Source organism: Nerophis lumbriciformis, linkage group LG33, assembly GCF_033978685.3.
Source record: "Nerophis lumbriciformis linkage group LG33, RoL_Nlum_v2.1, whole genome shotgun sequence".
NCBI classification, from domain to species: Eukaryota; Metazoa; Chordata; class Actinopteri; order Syngnathiformes; family Syngnathidae; genus Nerophis; species Nerophis lumbriciformis.
Window position 1 is genome coordinate 7,846,477 of NC_084580.2, and position 25,496 is coordinate 7,871,972.

At 39.1% G+C, this 25,496-nt stretch overlaps 1 protein-coding gene across 2 annotated transcripts in view; it reads left to right on the forward strand.

Moving 5' to 3' along the window:
- LOC133575850 (LHFPL tetraspan subfamily member 2a protein-like) overlaps positions 1–25,496 on the forward strand; it is an 87,542-nt gene that overhangs the window by 34,848 nt on the left and 27,198 nt on the right. The window contains exon 3 of one of the 2 annotated variants that reach the window (XM_061928726.1): positions 15,378–15,617. The exons of the other annotated variant lie outside the window; for it this stretch is intronic. The gene's annotated coding sequence lies outside the window, so the exon portion shown is untranslated. The remainder of the gene's footprint in view (positions 1–15,377; positions 15,618–25,496) is intronic. 2 annotated transcript variants of the gene reach the window in all.

The following is a 25,496-nucleotide window of genomic DNA, read 5'->3' on the forward strand; positions in this document are numbered from 1 at the left end:
AAAATCATTCAAAGATCTTGAAACATTTCAAGTAAAAAGTATCAATATCTGTATCGGCGATTTTGGCCATCAATCAATCAATCAATCAATGTTTATTTATATAGCCCTAAATCACGAGTGTCTCAAAGGGCTGCACAAGCCACGACGACATCCTCGGTTCAGATCCCACAAAAGGGCAAGGAAAAACTCACAACCCAGTGGGATGTCAATGTGAATGACTATGAGAAACCTTGGAGAGGACCCGCAGATGTGGGTGACCCCCCCCCCCCCCCCCCCGCCCCTCTAAGGGAGACCGGATGCAATGGACGTCGAGTGGGTCTAGCATAATATTGTGAAAGTCCAGTCCATAGTGGATTTAACACAATAGTGAGAGTCCAGTCCATAGTCGGGCCAACAGGAGACCATCTCGAGCGGAGACGGGTCAGCAGTGCAGATATGTCCCCAACCGATGCACAGGCAAGCGATCCATCCCGGGTCCCGACTCTGGACAGCCAGCACTTTATCCATGGCCACCGGACCTGTGACCCCCCGCCCCCCTCCCGCAAGGGAGAGAGGGGCAGAGGAGAAAAGAAAAGAAACGGCAGATCAACTGGTCTAAAAAGAGGGTCTATTTAAAGGCTAGAGTATACAAATGAGTTTTAAGATGCATTTACTTAATATTGGATTGATACCAAAATGCATAGTATCACATTTAGTGAGAGAGGGAGAGTGAAAGAGAGAGAGAGAGAGTCCTATATCGACAACTTAACGCCCTAGTCTAAATGTGTATTGGTCTATTTAATCCCACTTGTAGTCTATAAAGCGAAAAAAAGATGCTTGTAAAAAAGTATACTGCGTAACACAGTGAAAGTGTCACAGTCAAATAAAGGCATATTAGGTGACAAAATTCGTAATTTTTTGGCACACAAAACTGTGTGGCGGAAAGCAAATCTAATGACGTCCATGTTGCTATTTTTGTCAATTTACTACAAAACTATGGCCAAGTGGAATGATACCCATAGAACAGGGAATGGACCATCACCTGTCCTAAGGGTGTGTACACAATCTATGTTTTATTAAACAGGAGTTAACTTTAAAAAAAATAAGAAAATCAAAATGTAATCTTCCCTCTCCTGCACATCTCTAAATGTGTTCTCATCAAAGGGTGAGTACTTCTTTTTACACTTGTATGACAGATGAGAATGTTCAAAATGGACTTTAAAAACATATTTTACAGTTATTGTGTTTTTATGATGTTAACATGTTATTTCTATTTCCATTAGTTCCTATGGCAGAACTTATTTTGTATCGTGGAGTCTTTGAACAAATCCAATGGTGTTCAACATTCCACTGTACATGATGTGTATGTTCATGATTGAGCCACTGGAGGGCGCTCGAACACATTGTTTATCAGTATCATCTCATCCACTGCATAAACTTATTAACTTTTATTATAACTTTATTGGTATTGAATTCTCTTAAAAACACAACTTTGATTACACAATATTACAAGTTTTTTTGATTTATTTAGAAATGCAACTTAATTCTTATTTTACAACTGGACAAATACTTTTATCCTGCATGCAACTTCATTTTCATTTTCTCAGTAATATTTTAGATTCTTTCTATTTTTTTTTGTTTTGTGTTTTTCTCTAATGACCATCTGTTTTTGAAATCACATCTTTTTTTGGTATTATTAGAGGTTTACTGTCTTAGAATTATACTTTTTGCACTTGGATGATCACAACTCTATTTTAATAATATATTATTTATGTTTATATCATTAGTTTTATTTTGTAATTGCCACTTTATTCTGATTATTCTATGATTTAGTTTTGTAAAATCCTACAATTTATATTGTTTATATTATGATTAATTGTTGTTATATTTTTACTTTAATTTTACGTAATCTAGAATTTTTTTCTTTTAAAATCAAAACGTTTTCCTCTTAATAATTAGCTATAATTCTCTTAATTTGATTACTTTAATCTCACAACATGTGTATATTATTTTATTATTGTAATAACATTATTCTTATAAAAGTAAGACTTCAAATACATTTTTTGTGATTATGTAGGTGTTTAAGTTGTTACCATATCTATATTTAACTTATAGTTTTTACTTATATCTTTATTAATGTAAAATAAGAATAACACATTTAAAAATATATATTTTTCCTCATAAAATTACACATTATCTTTCTCATATCCATTACAACTATGATCTCACAATAGTAACTGTATTGTGACTACATTTGAATATGCATTTTTATAACTGCATATTATTGATTATATCTATATTTACAGTAACTGTTCATGTAAAAAAATAAACATTTTAGGTCATAATGAGGAAGTTGTCTCATAAGATAGCAATCTGTTGTTAAAATGACAACTTTTTTTTGGTAATTCTACAGTTTTACTGTTTTAAAATTACTTTGTGTCCCTAATCACAACTTTATTTAAATACAATTAATTGGTATCTATAGCAGTATTATAGTTTTATTTTACTTAGATCTTGTCATCCCAGCACTTCATTAAATATATGTGTGTGTGTGTGTATATTATTTTGTTATTGTAATAACATTATTCTTATAAAAGTAAGACTTTGTCCATATCAAATAAATGTTTTGTGATTATGTAGGTGTTTAAGTTTTTACCATATCTATATTTAACTTATAGTTTTTACTTATATCTTTATTAATGTAAAATAAGAATAACACATTTAAAAATATATATTTCTCCTCATAAAATTACACATTTTCTTTCTCATATCCATTACAACTATGATCTAACAATAGTAACTGTATTGTGACTAAATTTGAATATGCATTTTTATAACTGCATATTATTGATTATATCTATATTTACAGTAACTGTTCATGTAAAAAAAGAAACATTTTAGGTCATAATGAGGAAGTTGTCTCATAAGATAGCAATCTGTTGTTAAAATGACAACTTTTTTTGGTAATTCTACAGTTTTACTGTTTTAAAATTACTCTGTGTCCCTAATCACAACTTTATTTAAATACAATTCATTGGTATCTATAGCAGTATTATAGTTTTATTTTACTTAGATCTTGTCATCCCAGCACTTCATTAAATGTGTGTGTGTGTGTGTGTGTGTGTGTGTGTGTGTGTGTGTGTGTGTGTGTGTGTGTGTGTGTGTGTGTGTGTGTGTGTGTGTGTGTGTGTGTGGTGTCTGTCTATGTATATATATATATATATATATATATATATATATATATATATATATATATATATATATATATATATATATATATATATATACTGTATATGTGTATATATATATATATATATATATATATATATATATACTGTATATGTGTATGTATGTATGTTTATAAGTCTGTCTGTATGTATATACAAAACCCAAAACCAGTGAAGTTGGCACGTAGTGTAAATCGTAAATACAAACAGAATACAATGATTTGCAAATCCTTTTCAACTTATAGGCGGCACTGCATCAAAAAGCAACATCAGTGTGTAGAGGATATCACCACATGAGCTCAGGAACACTTTAAAAAACACACTGTCAGTAACTACAGTTTGTCGCTACATCTGTAAGTATAACTTAAAACTCTACTATGCAAAGCAAAAGCCATTTATCAACAACACCCAGAAACTCTGGCGGCTTCGCTGGGCCGGAGCTTATCTAAGATGGACTGATGCACAGTGGAAAAGTGTTCTGTGGTCTGACGAGTCCACATTTCAAATTGTTTTTGGAAACTGTGGACGTCGTGTCCTCCGGACCAAAGAGGAAAAGAATCATCCGGATTGTTATAAGCGCAAAGTTCAAAAGCCAGCATCTGTGATGGTATGGGGGTGTATTAGCGCCCAAGGCATGGGTAACTTACACGTCTGTGAAGGCACCATTAATGCTGAAAGGCACATACAAGTTTTGCAGCAACATATGTTGCCATCCAAGCAATGTCTTTTTCATGGACGCCCCTGCTTATTTGCTTTAGTTTATCCGTTAAACAGTGCTCAATGCTGGAGTAGAGAGGAATATTCCTTAGGTCAGGAAAAAACACACGTAGACTATTTCATCAAATAGTCTTTGTTTGTTTTATATATATATATATATATATATATATATATATATATATATATATATATATATATATATATATATATATATACAATTACATAATAAATAGTTAATTGATTAGATCATAATTTTTTGCTAAGGTTTTCCTTTAATTGTCATATTTTTCTCTCCCTAAATAGGACACCGAGTGAGGCATTCATGGTAAATATTCAAACAATTTAACTTTTGCACTGCTCTTTTACTGAAGTGATTCAGTAAGCTATGAATTTGATCCATCTTTAAACATGAATAATGATGTTTAGCACATGACAAAACATCCCTGAGTGCAGTACAGTTTTGTATTACCTACTGCTGCTCAGTTGGTTCACGTGTCCAAGCAACCGTGTGATTTTCATCCCAGCACAAGTCCTGGAGTTCCATTGTGTGCATGTTGTTTACCTTGGCACCGCAGGTAGTGTAACTGTTGATGCAAGTTCTGATCTTTAATCTTCCTTTGCTGCCACAGTCAATGAGTCACACTGTTGTCATGGGTTACTGTTTATGTTGACTTAATAGGAAGAGGCTTGCCACGTAAATAGCAGCACTGTAAGCAAAACATCCAAATATTTGTCAGTGTAAAATGTCATTGATATAAGACCCTTTCTTTGCAAGAAGCCAAAGTGTCGCCATACTTTTGACTGGTCCTGCATGTCTGCATGTGTGTGTCTGATACCACGTTCCCAGCTTTAAATTCTCATGGCATTTTTTTGTGCATGCTAACCTCACATGTCTTCTAAAGCAACCCTGACATAATTGGTGTGTATATAATGGAAGCTCCAAAACAGACATGCATTTATTTAACTGTAAGCTCCCTGCACCACAAATCATGGCATCATGGTGCTTCAAAACACACACACACACACACACACACACACACACACACACACACACACACACACACACACACACACACACACACACACACACACACACACACACACACACACACACACACACATTGTGTTTCTTACCTTCTTGGGACCTCCGAAAAATGCCTACCTCTTTAGGACCACCCTTTCTAGATATATACGGATTTGTATGTACAACATTATAATAAATACATACGATGCAAATATAAAAAAGCTTGTTGTGAAAAATGAGTTGGAATTTCACAATAAAAAGGTCACAATTTCACAGGAAAAAGGTCAAAATTTCACAAGAAAAAGGTCAAAATTTCACAAGAAAAACTTAAGAGTTTTGTCAGTATTATAATAAAAGTCGTAATTTTACTCAACGCAAGTGAAAATTTTACAAGAAAAACTGAACATTTGTGCAATACCATGATAAAAGTTGGAATTGTACTCAATAACAGTCGCAATTTTACAAGAAAAGCTTAAGATTTTGGCAATTTTATGAAAAAAGTCGTAATTATACTTGACAAAAGTCACAATTTTAGAAGAAAACTTAAAAATTTTGGCAATATTATAATAATAATTGGAATTTTTACTTGGCAAAATTATGACAAAAGTCATAATTTTACTCAAAAAATGTCACTGTTTTACAATTACAACAAAAAAAGGGATAAAGGTTAGAATTTTATATACGAAAAATATCACCATTAAAAATTTATGAGAAAATATTGCAATATTACAGTAACAGAAAGAATATGAGAAATTGTTCCCAATTTTATAAGAAAGAAGTCGACACATTGTGAGAAAAAGACTGCTTTTAGGTAATTTATTTATTTATTTATTTATTTTTTGTTTGTAATTGTTTTTTATTCTTCATTATTTATTTCAAGTTATTACAGTATGTCTTTATATACATATTTATTGTATTATTTTTATTAATTTTGGCCAAAGGGGGCGCATTGAAATTTTTTACACACACTTGTTATTACATATGTTGACCAGCGGTGGAGCACTTTTAAAACCGACACACAGTCAATTTGAAAAATCCCTCCTTTTTGGAACCACCCTCATTTTGATAGATGAGACATTCTTTACTAGATGCAATGGTTTTCCTTATTGGGACCATGATTTTGTTTCTAACTTGTTCACCGGTCCTCATATGGAAGGTACTTTTCCTTGTTGATGTCTCAAGGAGGGTAGAAATACAAGTACACACACACACACACACACACACACACACACACACACACACACACACACACACACACACACACACACACACACACACACACTCTTGTGTTTTTTACCTTTTTGGGACCGCCGAAAAATGCCTACCTCTTTAGGACCACCCTAAGATTTGTATTTACAACATTATAATATATACATACTATGCAAATATAAAAAAGCTTGTTGTGAAAAATGAGTTGGAATTTCACAAGAAAAAGGTCACAATTTCACAGGAAAAAGGTCAAAATTTCACAAGAAAAAGGTCAAAATTTCACAAGAAAAATGTTTTGGCAGTATTATAATAAAAGTCGTAATTTTACAAGAAAAACTGAACATTTGTGCAAAATTATGATAAAAGTTGGAATTTTACTCAATAACAGTTGCAATTTTACAAGAAACGCTTTTGGCAATTTTATGAAAAGAGTCGTAATTATACTTGACAAAAGTCACAATTTTAGAAGAAAACTTAAACATTTTGGCAATATTCTAATAATAATTGGAATTTTTACTTGGCAAAATTGTGACAAAAGTCATAATTTTACTCAAAAAATGTCACTGTTTTACAAGAACAACAAAAAAAAATGGCAATATTGTGATAAAAGTCAGAATTTTATATTCGACAAATATCACCATTAAAAGTAATAATTTTACGAGAAAATATTGCAATATTACAGAAACAGAAAGAATATGAGAAATTGTTCCCAATTTTATAAGAAAGAAGTCGACACATTGTGAGAAAAAGACTGCTTTTAGGTCATTTGAATTTTTTTTTAATTTTTTGTTTGTAATTGTTTTTTATTCTTCATTATTTATTTCATGTTATTACAGTATGTCTTTATATACATATTTATTGTATTATTTTTATTAATTTTGGCCAAAGGGGGCGCATTTAAATTTTTTACACACACTTGTTATTACATATGTCGACCAGCGGTGGAGCACTTTTAAAACCGACACACAGTCAATTTGAAAAATCCCTCCTTTTTGGAATCACCCTCATTTTGATAGATGAGACATTATCTACTAGATGCAATGGTTTTCCTTATTGGGACCATGATTTTGTTCCTAACTTGTTCACCAGTCCTCATATGGAAGGTACTTTTCCTTGTTGATGTCTCAAAGAGGGTAGAAATACAAGTACACACACACACACACACACACACACACACCACATTTATAGCCTCCCACAGTGTTTTCCCTGAGTAAACACACGCAAGAGGAAGCTCTAAAATATTGACCACAGAAGGGGTGGTGTCAGGCAGGGCGTTATTATACTTACCCAACCCAAACCCATACCCAAAAAGGAAACTGAAAGTCGGCTTGGGAAGATACTTTTTTTTGTATGCGGCTTGTGGTTGTCAAGTGGAACACGCAAAAACACAAGCTGAAGTTTGGTGGAATTTTTTTGCCTCGTATTTGTAAAAGTGGAACATGTGTGCACATCAAAATGGACATTCTGTGTGTGATGGCATCACAAACAAAAACTTCCAATTTGTAGTCCACAGAGTAGAGCCAAGCTTTATCGTCTTGTTTTCAACCTTCACAGAATAAATGTACAATGCAAAGAACCAGTAAAATTACACATTCATATAACACATACTTTATGTAGTAAAAACCATATAACTGTACTTTTCAGAAAGTAAACAACTTAAGTGTGTGTGTTTCCATTTCCCCACTGTATCATATCAGGGGTCGGCAATCAAAAACGTTGAAAGAGCCATATTGGACCAAAAATACAAAAAAAATATCTGCTTGTGGTGAAGAGGAAGGTGGTACATTGCTACCCACTGTGACTGAAATGTGGGAAGGGGTGTTATTATTTTACTTTTTTTTTTTTTTTGTAAATACTTTTTTATTTATTTATTTATTTTATTTTTTGGGGGGGGGGGGGGGGGGGGGGTGCCTGTTGTTTCAGTACCTGTATTATGATTGCCATATCAAATGAATAAATAAATATTGTAAAAAAAAAAAGAAAAAAGAAAACTAACTTCCATATCGTATGATAAGCAAAGCACACAACTACAGCTTTGCAGTATAGGTATGCGACTTAAACTTAATTGATGTAGTTTAATAGCCTTATTATTATCTTAGAGTAATGTTTTGGGGGCTCTGAAGACTGGTCAAAAAGGTGGAGTTCTATGGGTGTTATTTATTTCCACTTTCATCGTTTTCACCATAAATGGTAGGTTATTATGATATATCACCCCTCCCTACTGGCCAGGTGTGGCCTGTGGGCCTTGAATTTGACACCTAAGGTCTAAATGTCTTGAATTACCATTACAGTAATAAAAGGAGACTAGCAATATTGATTTTCTACCATTTTTGATTTATTCATTATTTGCTGTGTAATTCTACTACAGTAACAAGTTGTAAGCAAAAAAATCTTGCTAGTGCAAAAATTCGGAATGAAAGAGGTAGTGCACAGACAATATTTGGGTGGACATCCAGCCCCTGTTTTACAGGCAAAACAATTTATTTCCACCAGAACCTCCTCTGTTTTCAGGTCAACTCTGTAGTGCTGTGCAAAGTTTGTTTACACTGCTCTCATCTGTGCAACGTTTCCCTGTTTGCAAGTTACCTGCTAGCTTTTCCATGAAACAACATTATCCTTATGTGTTTGGGTCATCTCATGCTTACTAAATATGATTCAAGCTTTTCTACACTTAGATGTATTCAGTGTTTGTTGTGTAATTCTAATACAGTGCCAAAAAGTTGTGAGCAAAAATATTTTGCCCCACCTCCCCCTGTTCTTCAGACCTAGTGACGCCACTTGGGTAACACAATTTTAATCATAAAGTAAATGGTGATTTAGAGTAAAAAATACAATTACAGTAGATCATTAGAAATAGCAATGAGCAAATGTTATTACGGTAGTCATTAAATCAATAAAACGTTTTGAAATACAAATGAAAAAGGAGTTTTGCCATGTACTATATCATTAGTTCTAGTAAACCACATATCAAAATAATTATTTAAGATTATATTTTGTAATGTTATACATTAATGGACAATTTAGCACATTAGTTCACATTTTAATTTATTCAGAATTTTAGTAGGTATTTAATGGGCTTCTCAGTACTGCGTATTTAGACTTAGACTTAGACTTAGACAAACTTTATTGATTCACAAGGGAAATTGTTCCACACAGTAGCTCAGTTATAAAGGATGGAAAGTGTAAGGATGGAAAGGATAATACAGGTATATAGTAGACTAATAAATGTACGGTGGCAGAGGGGTTAGTGCATCTGCCTCACAATACGAAGGTCCTGAGTAGTCTTGGGTTCAATCCCGGGCTCGGGATCTTTCTGTGTGGAGTTTGCATGTCCTTCCCGTGACTGCGTGGGTTCCCTCCGGGTACTCCGGCTTCCTCCCACTTCCAAAGACATGCACCTGGGGATAAGTTGATTGGCAACACTAAATAGTGTGTGGATGTGAGTGTGAATGTTGTCTGTCTATCTGTGTTGGCCCTGCGATGAGGTGGCGACTTGTCCAGGGTGTACCCCGCCTTCCGCCCGATTGTAGCTGAGATAGGCTCCAGCGCCCCCCGCGACCCCAAAGGGAATAAGCGGTAGAAAATGGATGGATGGATGGATAATAAATGTACCGTAGTAGCAATATAAAATATAACATATATGTTATATTTACATATTATATATACAGTATATTGTATATACTGATATATTATATTTTATATATATATATATATACATATATATATATATATATATATATATATATATATATATATATATATATATATATATAATTTTTTTATTTAAAATGTTTATTTAATCCTAGGAGCTATGTTGTCCGGGGGCTTTCATGCCCCCTGGTAGGGTCTCCCAAAACAAACAGGTCCTAGGTGAGGGATCAGACAAAGAGCAGCTCGAAGACTTCTATGGGAATGAAACAACAAGGATTCAGATTTCCCTCGCCCGGACGCGGGTCAACTGGGCCCCCCTCTGGAGCCAGGCCCGGAGTTGGGGCACGATGGCGAGCGCCTGGTGGCCGGGCCTGTCCCCATGGGGCCCGGCCGGGCACAGCCCGAAGAGGCAACGTGGGTCCCCCTTCCAATGGGCTCACCACTCATGGGAGGGGCCATAGAGGTCGGGTGCAGTGTGAGCTGGGCGGCAGCCGAAGGCAGGGCACTTGGCGGTCCGATCCTCGGCTACAGAAGCTAGCTCTTGGGACGTAGAACGTCACCTCGCTGGGGGGGAAGGAGCCTGAGCTAGTGCGCGAGGTAGAAAAGTTCCGGCTGGATATAGTCGGACTCACCTCGACGCACAGCAAGGGCTCTGGAACCAGTTCTCTCGAGAGGGGCTGGACTCTCTTCCACACTGGCGTTGCACACAGTGAGAGGCGATGAGCTGGGATAGCAATTCTTGTTGCCCCCCGGCTCAAAGCCTGCACGTTGGAGTTCAACCCAGTGGACGAGAGTGTAGCCTCCCTCCGCCTTCGGGTGGGGGGACGGGTCCTGACTGTTGTTTGTGCTTACACACCAAACAGCAGTTCAGAGTACCCACCCTTTTTGGATACACTCGAGGGAGTACTGGAAAGTGCTCCCCCGGGTGATTCCCTTGTCCTACTGGGTGACTTCAACGCTCATGTTGGCAGCGACAGTGAAACCTGGAGAGGCGTGATTGGGAAGAATGGCCGCCCGGATCTGAACCCGAGTGGTGTTTTGTTATTGGACTTTTGTGCTCGTCACAGATTGTCCATAACAAACACCATGTTCAAGCATAAGGGTGTCCATATATGCACTTGGCACCAGGACATCCTAGGCCGCAGTTCCATGATCGACTTTGTAGTTGTGTCATCGGATTTGCGGCCTCATGTTTTGGACACTCGGGTGAAGATAGGGGCGGAGCTTTCTACCGATCACCACCTGGTGGTGAGTTGGCTGCGATGGGGGGGGACGATGCCGGACAGACCTGGCAGGCCCAAACGCATTGTGAGGGTCTGCTGGGAACGTCTGGCAGAGTCTCCTGTCAGAGAGAGTTTCAATTCCCACCTCCGGAAGAACTTTGAACATGTCACGAGGGAGGTGCTGGACATTGAGTCCGAGTGGACCATGTTCTGCACCTCTATTGTCGAGGCGGCTGATTGGAGCTGTGGCCGCAAGGTGGTTGGTGCCTGTCGTGGCGGTAATCCTAGAACCTGTTGGTGGACACCGGCGGTGAGGGATGCCGTCAAGCTGAAGAAGGAGTCCTATCGGGTTCTTTTGGCTCATAGGACTCCGGAGGCAGCAGACAGGTACCGACAGGCCAAGCGGTGTGCGGCTTCAGCGGTCGCGGAGGCAAAAACTCGGACATGGGAGGAGTTTGGCGAGGCCATGGAAAACGACTTCCGTACGGCTTCGAAGCGATTCTGGACCACCATCCGCCGCCTCAGGAAGGGGAAGCAGTGCACTGTCAACACCGTGTATGGTGCGGATGGTGTTCTGCTGACCTCGACTGCGGATGTTGTGGATCGGTGGAGGGAATACTTCGAAGACCTCCTCAATCCCACCGACACGTCTTCCTATGAGGAAGCAGTGCCTGGGGAATCTGTGGTGGGCTCTTCTATTTCTGGGGCTGAGGTTGCTGAGGTAGTTAAAAAGCTCCTCGGTGGCAAGGCCCCGGGGGTGGATGAGACCCGCCCGGAGTTCCTTAAGGCTCTGGATGCTGTGGGGCTGTCTTGGTTGACAAGACTCTGCAGCATCGCGTGGACATCGGGGGAAGTACCTCTGGATTGGCAGACCGGTGTGGTGGTTCCTCTCTTTAAGAAGGGGAACCGGAGGGTGTGTTCCAACTATCGTGGGATCAAACTCCTCAGCCTTCCCGGTAAGGTCTATTCAGGTGTACTGGAGAGGAGGCTACGCCGGATAGTCGAACCTCGGATTCAGGAGGAACAGTGTGGTTTTCGTCCTGGTCGTGGAACTGTGGACCAGCTCTATACTCTCGGCAGGGTCCTTGAGGGTGCATGGGAGTTTGCCCAACCAGTCCACATGTGCTTTGTGGACTTGGAGAAGGCATTTGACCGTGTCCCTCGGGAGGTCCTGTGGGGAGTGCTCAGAGAGTATGGGGTATCGGACTGTCTGATTGTGGCTGTCCGCTCCCTGTACGATCAGTGTCAGAGCTTGGTCCGCATTGCCGGCAGTAAGTCGGACACGTTTCCAGTGAGGGTTGGACTCCGCCAAGGCTGCCCTTTGTCACTGATTCTGTTCATAACTTTTATGGACAGAATTTCTAGGCGCAGTCAAGGCGTTGAGGGGATCCGGTTTGGTGGCTGCAGGATTAGGTCTCTGCTTTTTGCAGATGATGTGGTCCTGATGGCTTCATCTGGCCAGGATCTTCAGCTCTCACTGGATCGGTTCGCAGCCGAGTGTGAAGCGACTGGGATGAGAATCAGCACCTCCAAGTCCAAGTCCATGGTTCTCGCCCGGAAAAGGGTGGAGTGCCATCTCCGGGTTGGGGAGGAGACCCTGCCCCAAGTGGAGGAGTTCAAGTACCTCGGAGTCTTGTTCACGAGTGAGGGAAAAGTGGATCGTGAGATCGACAGGCGGATCGGTGCGGCATCTTCAGTAATGCGGACGCTGTATCGATCCGTTGTGGTGAAGAAGGAGCTGAGCCGGAAGGCAAAGCTCTCAATTTACCGGTCGATCTACGTTCCCATCCTCACCTATGGTCATGAGCTTTGGGTTATGACCGAAAGGACAAGATCACTGGTACAGGCGGCCGAAATGAGTTTCCTCCGCCGGGTGGCGGGGCTCTCCCTTAGAGATAGGGTGAGAAGCTCTGTCATCCGGGGGGAGCTCAAAGTAAAGCCACTGCTCCTCCACATCGAGAGGAGCCAGATGAGGTGGTTCGGGCATCTGGTCAGGATGCCACTCGAACGCCTCCCTCGGGAGGTGTTTAGGGCACGTCCAACCGGTAGGAGGCCACGAAGACCCAGGACACGTTGGGAAGACTATGTCTCCCGGCTGGCCTGGGAACGCCTCGGGATCCCCCGGGAGGAGCTGGACAAAGTGGCTGGGGAGAGGAAAGTCTGGGCTTCCCTGCTTAGGCTGCTGCCCCCGCGACCCGACCTCGGATAAGCGGAAGAAGATGGATGGATGGATGGATGTTTATTTAAATATATATATATATATATATATACACATGTGTATATATGTATATATATATATATATATATATATATATATGTATGTATGTATGTATGTATGTATGTATGTATGTATATATATATATGTATGTATATATATATACACATATATATATATATGTATGTATATATGTATATATGTATGTATGTGTATGTATATATATATATATATATATATATATATATATAGTGTTGGGACTAACGCGTTACAAAGTAACGCGTTACTGTAACGCCGTTAGATTCGGCGGTAACTAGTAATCTAACGCGTTATTTTTTTATATTCAGTAATTCAGTTACCGTTACTACATGATGCGTTACTGCGTTATTTTACGTTACTTTTTTTGTAGTATAAAGTGTGTTTTATCGGAGGGCTGCTAGCTGTGTCATCGTTCTGATTCTTCTTGTGTCACAAGCCGGAGAAGAGAGAGAGACACGCGCTCTGTGTGTGAGTGTGTGGAGGGAGGAGAGGGGGGAGGGGGGCGTGTCTGATCATGGCGGAGCCAGAAGTCGAGTTTGCTAACATGGATATATTTTCACTACTTTTCTTTTGTCGAGCACAAAGAAAATAACAATTTAGTTAAATGTAAATTGTGCTTTGGATCAAAGATACCATCTACTGCCCAAAACAGCAATTCAAATCTGCTGAAACAAGCTCCATAGCAACATGCTTCGACGAAGCTAGTAAAGAGAGACAGAGACTCCAATGACACTTCACCACGTAAGGATTAACTCTGCCTCTGTTCATCTTTCAGAACTGAAGGTACACACACTCTGTCAATCATAAAGAGGGATGCTAGTGGGCCAGGCCAATCTTTCCTTATCTCTAAACTAAAACTGGGGAAATGTGTAGAGTGTTCTGGGCTTCAGACATGATTTTGTGTCAGAATTTCTTGAGGAAAAAATGCCTGGTTAGGCTTTGTGTATGTAGTGTGTGCCTTTCTTGCTTTACAGCTATGCTGTTATTATGCTGTTTGTTACTTATGTATGTTATGTTGCAGCTATTTAAAATAGTTTTGTCAATTTGTTCTGGCCAGAAACAAATTGGCCTTTGTAACATATCTTTGTCTTTGTGTGTTGTATGTCGACCACATTGCTTAGCAGAGTTCAGTGATACAAATGTATGTCAAGTTGATCAACAGATTGTATTATTCTCCAGTGCAATAACAGTACTGACATGAAGACTAAAAGGGCATTAATTGGAGCTTTAAAAAAAAAGAAGAAAAAAAGAAGTAACTAAATAGTTACTTTTCACAGTAACGCATTACTTTTTGGTGTAAGTAACTGAGTTAGTAACTGAGTTACTTTTGAAATGAAGTAACTAGTAACTATAACTAGTTACTGTTTTTCAGTAACTAACCCAACACTGTATATATATATATATATATATATATATATATATATATATATATATATATATATATATATATATATATATAAAATCTCCTGATGATTGAGGGAACCCCCTCATGAAACAGGCCTGTAGAGATGAAGTAGTCTTGTGATTTTTTCCCCACACATACATATATATATATATATATATATATATATATATATATATATATATATATATATATATATATACATGTTTTTATTTAATTGTGGCTAAAAATTTAAAATAAAACATCCATATTGATACATTATCTCATACATTATTATACAAATATCTAATTGATATCTAATTATGCACATAAGCATAAACATATTTAATATTGATAATATATAAATCAATAAAAATACGTATACAATAAATAATTACAGATGAAAGTAGCCTTTAATGAATACAATTTAAAAATGAAAAAAAAAAAAACTAAATACAAAACTATTTCAATTGCAAAACATATTTTATTTCAACACTTTTATTTCCGCTCTTGTGTGAACACCTCGATGAGTGTGCAGGAAGTAGAGGACATTCAAAGTATGACAGGAAGTAAAAGAAAGTTGACCACTAGAAGAAAATTAAAACTAAAATTAAACCTATTTTAATATTCTTGAAAAGAAAGAAAAGCTACGAAATTTGTAAAAAATATTTTTCTTCACGAACCGTTATTTCCTTTTCACGATCTGTGGAAGGGTGCGGGTGGTGTGACGTCATCAGGCTGCCCGAGGAAGAAGAGGAGGAGGAAGAGGAGGAAGGTTGGTTTAGTTTCGAGGAGGGACGCAAGTCTTGTACTGAATTAAGCTGAGCCACACTGGAAAACCAAAGCTAGGTTTTTAAAGGAAAACAGCAAGAAAACACTTCCTTTTCATCACTTTTTGTTCTTTTTTTTTAAGAGAAGACAAGCTTGTAGAAACATCTACTTTGTGTCTCAGGTATGGAAGCATGTTTCATGTTTGTGTTACCCTAACAGGACAATGTGTGTCAAATTCATGTTCATTCATTTATCAACCTGCCTTTAAGTATTCATCTCAAGTTGTAACTAGGTGGTCGTTTTTCAATGCACTTATTTGGCTCCACTTGGACTTTTTTTGTATCATTGCCCCCTAATGCAGTATGACTAGTTTACATACATCTTTCTGTCAGATAGAAACTCACACATTTGGAAACGCATGCTGTAATTTCCATTGTATTAGACAGCAACGTACAATATGTACAGTCATAATTTATAAAACTGTTGCTTTTTTGTGATAGAGTGATTGGAGCACATACTTGTTTATCACAAAAAAACATTCATGAAGTTTGGTTCTTTTATGAATTTATTATGGGTCTACTGAAAATGTGACCAAATGTGCTGGGTCAAAAGTATACATACAGCAATGTTAATATTTGCTTACATGTCCCTTGGCAAGTTTCACGGCAATAAGGCGCTTTTGGTAGCCATCCACAAGCTTCTGGTTGAATTTTTGACCACTCCTCTTGACAAAATGGGTGCAGTTCAGCTAAATTTGTTGGTTTTCTGACATGGACTTGTTTCAACAGGACAATGACCCCAAACACACATCAAAAGTGGTAAAGGAATGGCTAAATAATGCTAGAATTAAGGTTTTAGAATGGGCTTCCCAAAGTCCTGACTTAAACATGTAGACAATGCTGAAGAAACAAGTGCATGTCAGAAAACCAACAAATTTAGCTGAACTGCACCAATTTTGTCAAGAGGAGTGCTCAAAAATTCAACCAGAAGCCTGTGGATGGCTACCAAAAGCGCCTTATTGCAGCCCTAGCCATCCACAAGCTTCTGGTTGAATTTTTGACCACTCCTCTTGAAAAAATTGGTGCAGTTCAGCTAAATTTGTTGGTTTCCTGACATGGACTTGTTTCTTCAGCATTGTCCACACGTTTAAGTCAGGACTTTGGGAAGGCTATTCTTAAACCTTAATTCTAGCCTGATTTAGCCATTCCTTTACCACTTTTGACGTGTGTTTGGTGTCATTGTCCTGTTGGAACACCCAACTGCACCCAAGACCCAACCTCCAGGCTGTTGATTTTAGGTTGTCCTGAAGAATTTGAAGGTAGTCCTCCTTTTTCATTGTCCCATTTAAAGCACCAGTTCCAATGGCAGCAAAACAGGCCCAGAGCATAATACTACCACCACCATGCTTGACGGTAGGTGTGGTTTTTCCTGGGATTAATCCTCCAAACATATTGCTGGGTATTGTGGCCAAACAGCTCAATTTTTGTTTCATCTGACATCACATGGACAAAGATAAGACCTTCTGGAGGAAAGTTCTGTGGTCAGATGAAAAAAAATTGTGCTGTTTGGCCACAATACCCAGCAATATGTTTGGAGGAGAAAAGGTGAGGTCTTTAATCCCAGGAACACCATCACTACCGTCGTAGCATGGTGGTGTAGCTCTTTAACTTTGTTCTTTATTATAGCTAGCTTGATATATGTAAAAAGCATGCAGGGTGCATTATACTAGTCCATTATGTTTAACCAATTAAGTTTAGTGTTTTATTTTTCAATATCCGTGTGATTAAAGTATGCCGTAAACTCTGAAGGCTTGATGCTGACGCTTACTATTCATTTTAGCTGCAGCTTCTCCTGCCAACCTTGCTCCTGACGGGTCGTGGTTAGCGCCGTGCATGGCAGCTTCCACCATCATTGTGTGAATGTATGTGTGAATGTAATGTATATTGTAAAGCGATTTAGGTATTGTGCTTGTTTAGGTAAGGCACTATATAAATTACAGACCAATTAACAAACGGGCAGAAGAGCCAACTGGAGAAGGAGACAAGAGCGGACTTGCTGGGATTTGTCTTTTTTTTTTCACATTTCTGTGCTTTTAACATGGGCAAGTTATTATTAAACACCTACCCTTTTATTTTGAAAATCGGCCAGATGTATTTTGTTTGTGTCGTACTTCCTGTCCCGTTCTACCCTATTTGTGAGAAATTGCTGAGAATTTCTGCAGCTTTGCTCTAGCATCCCGCAAAAATAGAAGCTCCATAAATGACAATTAATTAAGTTGAGTTAAGTTAAAGTACCAATGATTGTCACACACACTAGGTGTGGTGAAATTTGTCCTCTGCATTTGACTCATCCCCTTGTTCACCCTCTGGGAGGTGAGGGGAGCAGTGGGCAGCAGCGGTGCCGTGCCCGGGAATAATTTTTGGTGATTTAACCCCCAATTCCAACCCATGAGGCTGAGTGCCAAGCAGGGAGGTAATGGGTCCCATTTTTATAGTCTTTGGTATGACTCGGCCGGGGTTTGAACTCACAGCCTACCGATCTCTGGGCGGACACTCTAACCACTAGGCCACTGAGTAGGTCCATGATCTTGATGTTGTACCAATGATCCATCCATCCATCCATTTTCTACCACTTGTCCCTTATGGGGTTGCTGGGGGTGCTCTTTCTAATTTAGATATGGGGACTAGTTCAGATCAAGCGCTTTAAACCAGTTTTCAGGCGTTTCATGCACCATACGGCTTCGGTAAACTATTGGTCGTACAGTCGTAGGTTATATTGACAGTCAAAAAGTCTAACTTTTACTTTTTTTGATGGAGATACGATTATTTTTTACCACATGTGAGTCTCTTACGTTACATAAAGCCGTGGTCAATAATAAAGCCATAATAAAGGGCAAAGTTCAAGAGCTACAGTCTCATACTGCATACTGTATAGGTTGTATTCACCTGGCGTCACGTCCGGCTCATTAACTATGCGAGCCTCGAAGAGGGAGGCCAGCGAGCGTTGTTGTCAAAGCGTCCTATAGAAAAAAAACCTATATTTGCGTTGTTTTAGGCTGTTGGAACCATTTAAATCGCAAAAAGGATAAAAGTCTCTTCAGAGTTCTTGGAGATGTAATCAAAAAGGGCCAAAGATGTTAAAATTTTACCAAACGACGACGAGACAAGTGACAAATAGCACCTCAGTCCAAGAGAGCCGAGTCAAAGAATGCACAAGTTTGCAGTGATCACTTCATTAAAGTTTTGTTTGATATACTTGTAACGTTTAGTATTTATCTTTTGATATAATTTGTATTTTTTCTAGTTTTGGAGTTCTTAACACACATTTTTGATTTGAGTGTTTCGTAACGCACCATCCCAGCGAGTCTTAACAAGAAAGAAAGCAAATGTGAGCAAAACCTAAACGAGTTAAGCTTTTACAAAAGGCAGCAATCATAAATTAATCTTTCAGCACATACACAAGGTTGAGATCCATAGTCCTATTTTGATAAAGACGGAGAAAAACACACATACTCGTAACGGCGTGTGCAACATCAAGGTAACAAACATGGCCAAAACTTACCCGGCCACGCAGTTAGTGAGTTGTGATCACTTCTCTGTCCTTTTTTGCAACCAGCCAGTGTTGTCACCGATTATCTTTATGAGTGGTAAACATAATGGGAAAAAATGAAAAACAGTGAGTCAAGGCTATCGAGTGCTACTCGCAGTTTGTTTGCAAGGACTCGTCCTCACAAGTTAAATTACGAAATACAACCTTACCCGAGCATTAATGATGCACAATTTGTCCATGACCCAGCCACACACAAAGTCAGAGGTCTCTGTGTTTTTCCAAGCTTGTATCTGTTTTGTCGTGTAGAATGACGTCTGGAGCACCAGATAGTTTTTGATATGTCTGGGAACGTGACCGACTGAAAATCCTTGAGATACTTGACAAATATTTTTTTGATAACATAGATTCTATTGCATAGTTATGATTATTTACTCATATCTGCTTTTAGTGGTAAGATATAGGCCCTTTGCGTACTCAGATAGTTTGCACTGTTTTCTGCACAGTACCCATGTTAGTTTGTTGGCCCCCACTTTCTTTTACTTCTGCTCAAAAGCAATACAACACATAGGGCTCAAAAGCGCATGTGATTTCGCAATGCATTGTGTGTGCCGGTTAGCCATTTTTTCTGGATGCAGGTTTTGTTTACGTGGCTGTACTATACCCGCGGTAATGTGAGAGAAAGCAACAAACTGGATTGAAATGGATCGTACGAAACAAAAATATCAAGGGACCGCCCGAGACAAACTGTACCCTATTCCAAAGGCTCGCTACCTCGAAAAAGGTGAAAAAGTTAAATTGGTGGAATTCAATAGACAAGAGTTTTGATTAAGCTGCCGCTAATGTTGAAGCCTAACTTGTATATATTTTTAATTTTTTTTTATTTAGCCTTTATTCAACCAGGTAAAAATCCCATTGAGATCAAGAATCTCTTTTCCAAGGGAGACCTGGCCAAGAGGGCAGCAGCAAGGTTACATTAAAAAATGGTAAACAACACAAAAAACATCACATTTACAACATTAAAACTTGCTCACATGACACATGTGCATACAGACAAGGTAGACTGCAATCCTTTCACAGAACTTTAAAAACTCATTCAATGTAACAAGGGTTTGAAGTTTAATATTCGATTGCAGGTTATTCCAAGCCTTTGGTGCTGAAAACCTAAATGCTTTCTTGCCCAGTTCAGTTTTTACTTTGGGGATGACAAATTGCAGAACATTCATTGAACGAAGATTGTGACTTCCTTGTTTCTTTGTTAAAAGACAAGACAGATAAGATGGAGTGATACCCAGAATGGTTTTGTAGATAAAAACATACCAATGATTGAGGCGTCGAGCACATAAAGATGTCCAGTTAACCATTATATGTATAGCTTGTCAACAAAGTCAATTTTTATTCCGAATTTCAGAATGAAAAGTCTGTTTAGGCTCATTCACATTGTGGGTAATCTACGGCTTTCATCTCTTATGTGTTCGAGATGGAGGGAGCTAAGTTTCATAAGCAGAATACATAAATAGGTACATTATTACTTTTAAATACGTTGATCACTTTGCTACTTCTCCGAAAATCAAACTCTCATTAATTTGAGTACTTACCCATATAATACAAACAGCCTACTAAATGCTATGTGTGTAACTGAATAAAACATGTTTGATTCAAACTGACCAGTCTGAGAATGCTGTGAATTTTGGTACCTGTACCAAAATATTGGTATCGGGACAACACTACATGCTACATAGATGGGTGAAAATGTTACTCTAGTTTTATCAAATTTGGATGGATTTATTTTCGGAGCAAAATGCGATGAAAGGGTTAAAATCCCATTTCGCACATGTGATTGATTGATTGATTGATTGAGACTTTTATTAGTTGGTTGCACAGTGAAGTACATATTCCGTACAATTGACCACTAAATGGTAACACCCGAATAAGTTTTTCAACTTGTTTAAGTCGTGGATTCATGATATCATCATAATACAGCCATCACACAAGATAATCATCAGAGTATATACATTGAATTACTTACATTATTTACTATCCGGGGTGTGGGGTATGGAGGGGGAGGGAGGTTAGGTTTGGTTGTTATCATCATCAGTCATCAACAATTGAGAACAGAGAAATGGATATTGAAACAGTGTAGGTATGACTTGGTAGGATATGTACAGCAAGTAGTGGACATAGAGAGAGAGAGAGAGATCAGAAGGCATAAGAAAAGTATCTACATTTGATTGTTTACATTTGATTATTAACAATCCGGGGAGGGTGTTAGTTTAGGGTTGAAGTTGCCTGGAGGTGTACTTTTATTGCGGTTTTGAAGGAGGATAGAGATGCCCTTTCTTTTATACCTGTTGGGAGCACATTCCACATTGATGTGGCATAGAAAGAGAATGAGTTAAGACCTTTTGTTAGATCGGAATCTGGGTTTAACGTGGTTGATGGAGCTCCCCCTGGTGTTGTGGTTATGGCGGCCATTTACGTTAAGGAAGTAGTTTGACATGTACTTCGGTATCAGGGAGGTGTAGAAATGGATCGTACGAAACAAAAATATCAAGGCACCGCCCAGAGACAAACTGTACCCTATTCCAAAGGCTCGCTACCTCGAAAAAGGTGAAAAAGTTAAATTGGTGGAATTCAATAGACAAGAGATTTGATTAAGCTGCCGCTAATGTTGAAGCCTAACTTGTATATATCTTGTCAACAAAGTCAGTTTTTATACCGAATTTCAGAATGAAAAGTCTGTTTAGGCTCATTCACATTGTAAGTAATCTACGGCTTTCATCTCTTATGTGTTCGAGATGGAGGGAGCTAAGTTTCATAAGCAGAATACATAAATAGGTACATTATTACTTTTAAATACGTTGATCACTTTGCTACTTCTCCGAAAATCAAACTCTCATTCATTTTATTACTTACTAGGGCTGCAACTAACGATTAATTTGATAATCGATTAATCTGTCGATTATTACTTTGATTAATCGATTAATAATCAGATAAAAGAGACAAACTACATTTCTATCCTTTCCAGTATTTTATTGAAAAAAAAAACAGCATACTGGCGCCATGTTCTTTCAACTTGCCAAATAAAACAAGGAAAATGTTACAAAAATGCACACTTTTGACACCCCTGCTATAGATAATAAAAAATTAAATCTGATAAATGTATCGATAAAAAGTAGAGTCTGACGACGCATGCGCATTTATCACAACACTCTCGCTCTCTCTGTCTGTCCCCCTCCCTCACGAATGCTGCTGCACGCACAATTTGTTGTGTTTTTAACCTTCTTAACCCTGAACGTACATTGAAAATACACGCAACCCTAATTCAAAATGCCGGACATTTGAGGCATTTAAGAAACACCGCCCGACAGCCCCGCAAAAGATGACATGTCCGGTGAAAAGAGGACGTATGGTCAGGACCTAGCCTGGTCGCTGCTAGTCCTCTTTTGCTAACATGCTAGCAGCTAACGGGCTACGTATAGACTGACCATACGTCCTCTTTTCACCGGAAATGTCATCTTTTGCGGGGCTGTCAGGGCGGAGTTTCATAAATGCCTCAAATGTCCGGCATTTTGAGTATTGTTTACACAACGTGCAGTACGCTACTTAATATGTCCGTGTGGAAACTCGTTCGTTACACTTCCGCACCGAAACGAAACCCCTGTACCGAAACGGTTTGATACAAATACACGTACCGTTACACCCTTAATATTTTGATTATTGTTTCTCAGCTGTTTGTAAATGTTGCAGTTTATAAATAAAAGTTTTTAAAAAATAATTTAAAAAAAACCTAGCCTCTGCGCATAGCATAGATCCAACGAATCGATGACTAAATTAATCGCCAACTATTTTTATATTCAATATTAATCGATTTAATCGATTAGTTGTTGCAACCCTAGTACTTACCCATGACTAGAAGTCAACAGACATAATTCTTCGTTGTTGGTTGCCCGTAGCTATCTTGGCTAATACAAACAGCCTACTAAATGCTACGTGTGTAACTGAATAAAACATGCTTTGATTCAAACTGACCAGTCTGAGAATGCTACGGCGTGGCGCAGTGGAAGAGTGGCCGTGCGCGACCCGAGGGTCCCTGGTTCAATCCCCACCTAGTACCAACCTCGTCATGTCCGTTGTGTCCTGAGCAAGACACTTCACCCTTGCTCCTGATGGGTGCTGGTTAGCGCCTTGCATGGCAGCTCCCTCCATCAGTGTGTGAATGTGTGTGTGAATGGGTAAATGTGGAAGTAGTGTCAAAGCGCTTTGAGTACCTTGAAGGTAGAAAAGCGCTATACAAGTACAACCCATTTATCATTATTTATTATTATTTACCTTTTCTTTTAACAACACTCAATAAACGATTGGGAACTGAGGAAACTAATTGTTGAAGCTTTGAAAGTGGAATTCTTTCCAATTCTTGTTTTATGTAGAGCTTCAGTCGTTCAACAGTCCGGGGTCTCCGCTGTCGTATTTTACGCTTCATAATGCGCCACACATTTTCAATGGGAGACAGGTCTGGACTGCAGGCGGGCCAGGAAAATACCCGCACTCTTTTTTTACGAAGCCACGCTGTTGTAACACGTGCTGAATGTGGCTTGGCATTGTCTTGCTGAAATAAGTAGGGGCGTCCATGAAAAAGACGGCGCTTAGATGGCAGCATATGTTGTTCCAAAACCTGTATGTACCTTTCAGCATTAATGGTGCCTTCACAGATGTGTAAGTTACCCATGCCTTGGGCACTAATGCACCCCCATACCATCACAGATGGTGGCTTTTGAACTTTGCGTCGATAACAGTCTGGATGGTTCGCTTCCCCTTTGGTCCGGATGACACGATGTCGAATATTTCCAAAAACAATTTGAAATGTAGACTCGTCAGACCACAGAACACTTTTCCACTTTGCATCAGTCCATCTTAGATGATCTCGGGCCCAGAGAAGCCGGCGGCGTTTCTGGATGTTGTTGATAAATGGCTTTCGCTTTGCATAGTAGAGCTTTAACTTGCACTTACAGATGTAGCGACAAACTGTCTTTAGTGACAGTGGTTTTCTAAAATGTTCCTCAGCCCATGTGGTGATATCCTTTCGAGATTGATGTCGGTTTTTGATACAGTGCCGTCCGTCTGAGGGATCGAAGCTCACGGTCATTCAATGTTGGTTTCCGGCCATGCCGCGTACGTGGAGTGATTTCTCCAGATTCTCTGAACCTTTTGATGATATTATGGAGCGTAGATGTTGAAATCCCTAAATTGCTTGCAAGTGCACTTTGAGAAACGTTGTTCTTAAGCTGTTTGACTATTTGCTCACGCAGTTGTGGACAAAAGGGTGTACCTCACCCCATCCTTTCTTGTGAAAGACTGAGCATTTTTTGGGAAGCTGTTTTTATACCCAATCATGGCACCCACCTGTTCCCAATTAGCCTACACACATGTGGGATGTTCCAAACAAGTGTTTGATGAGCATTCCTCAACTTTATCAGTATTTATGGCCACCTTTCCCAACTTCTTTGTCACGTGTTGCTGGCATCAAATTCTAAAGTTAATGATTATTTGCAAAAAAAAAAAAAGTTTATCAGTTTGAACATCAAATGTGTTGTCTTTGTAGCATATTCAACTGAATATGGGTTGAAAATGATTTGCAAATCATTGTATTCCGTTTATATTTACATCTAACACAATTTCCCAACTCATATGGAAACAGGGTTTGTACAATGCATCTTCAAACTTCAAAGTTTTGTTTGACTTTGGATGTATTTAACCTCAAACTGTTGTCAACTGGACTTAAAAGCCTCCATGTTGGACCTCACACCGCTTCAGCTTTTGTTTAAATTTCCCAATTCTTTTTGTTTTCACATTTGTGTGTGCGCAGCAGCCCTTTTCCTCCCCAACAGGAGGGGGGGGGGGGGGGGAGATGCCTGCCCTCAAGAAGCTGTGCATGCAGTGAGGGGAAGGGCCACTATAACACAAACTAAACAAAACCAGGAAAGTGTTCAAGTTCAAGCGCATACAACTATTTGAAACACTAGGAAATCCTCCCACTCTGAAATTCAGCGAGTGCAGTTGGTTGGTTTTTCTGCGGAAGTTTGTACGTACACAACATGAAGCATGGCTCGGTCATAGCTGTTTTTGTGTTGGTGAAAAGTGAGGTCACCGAAGGGCTTTGTGTGTGGGGGCCAGTGGCGAGCCAATGGTGGCCCCACTGCACGCGGTGAAAAGGTTAAAGGTTGCGTCGGCCCGGTCTTTGTGGATGAAGGAGAGCATTCTGGGCCCAAGCAAGCAGGCGGGGGGGCAGTGTCAGGGGGCCTCTGAGCTGCTTTTGTTAGCTTGAGTGGCACTGGATCAGGAGGTCCACTTTAATTCACATGCATTTGCACGCCCTGAGATCGGTAGTTTGTGAGTTCAAACCCCGGCCGAATCATACCAAAGACTATAAAAATGGGACACATTACCTCCCTGCTTGGCCCTCAGCATCAAGGGTTGGAATTGGGGGTTAAATCACCAAAATGATTCCCGAGCG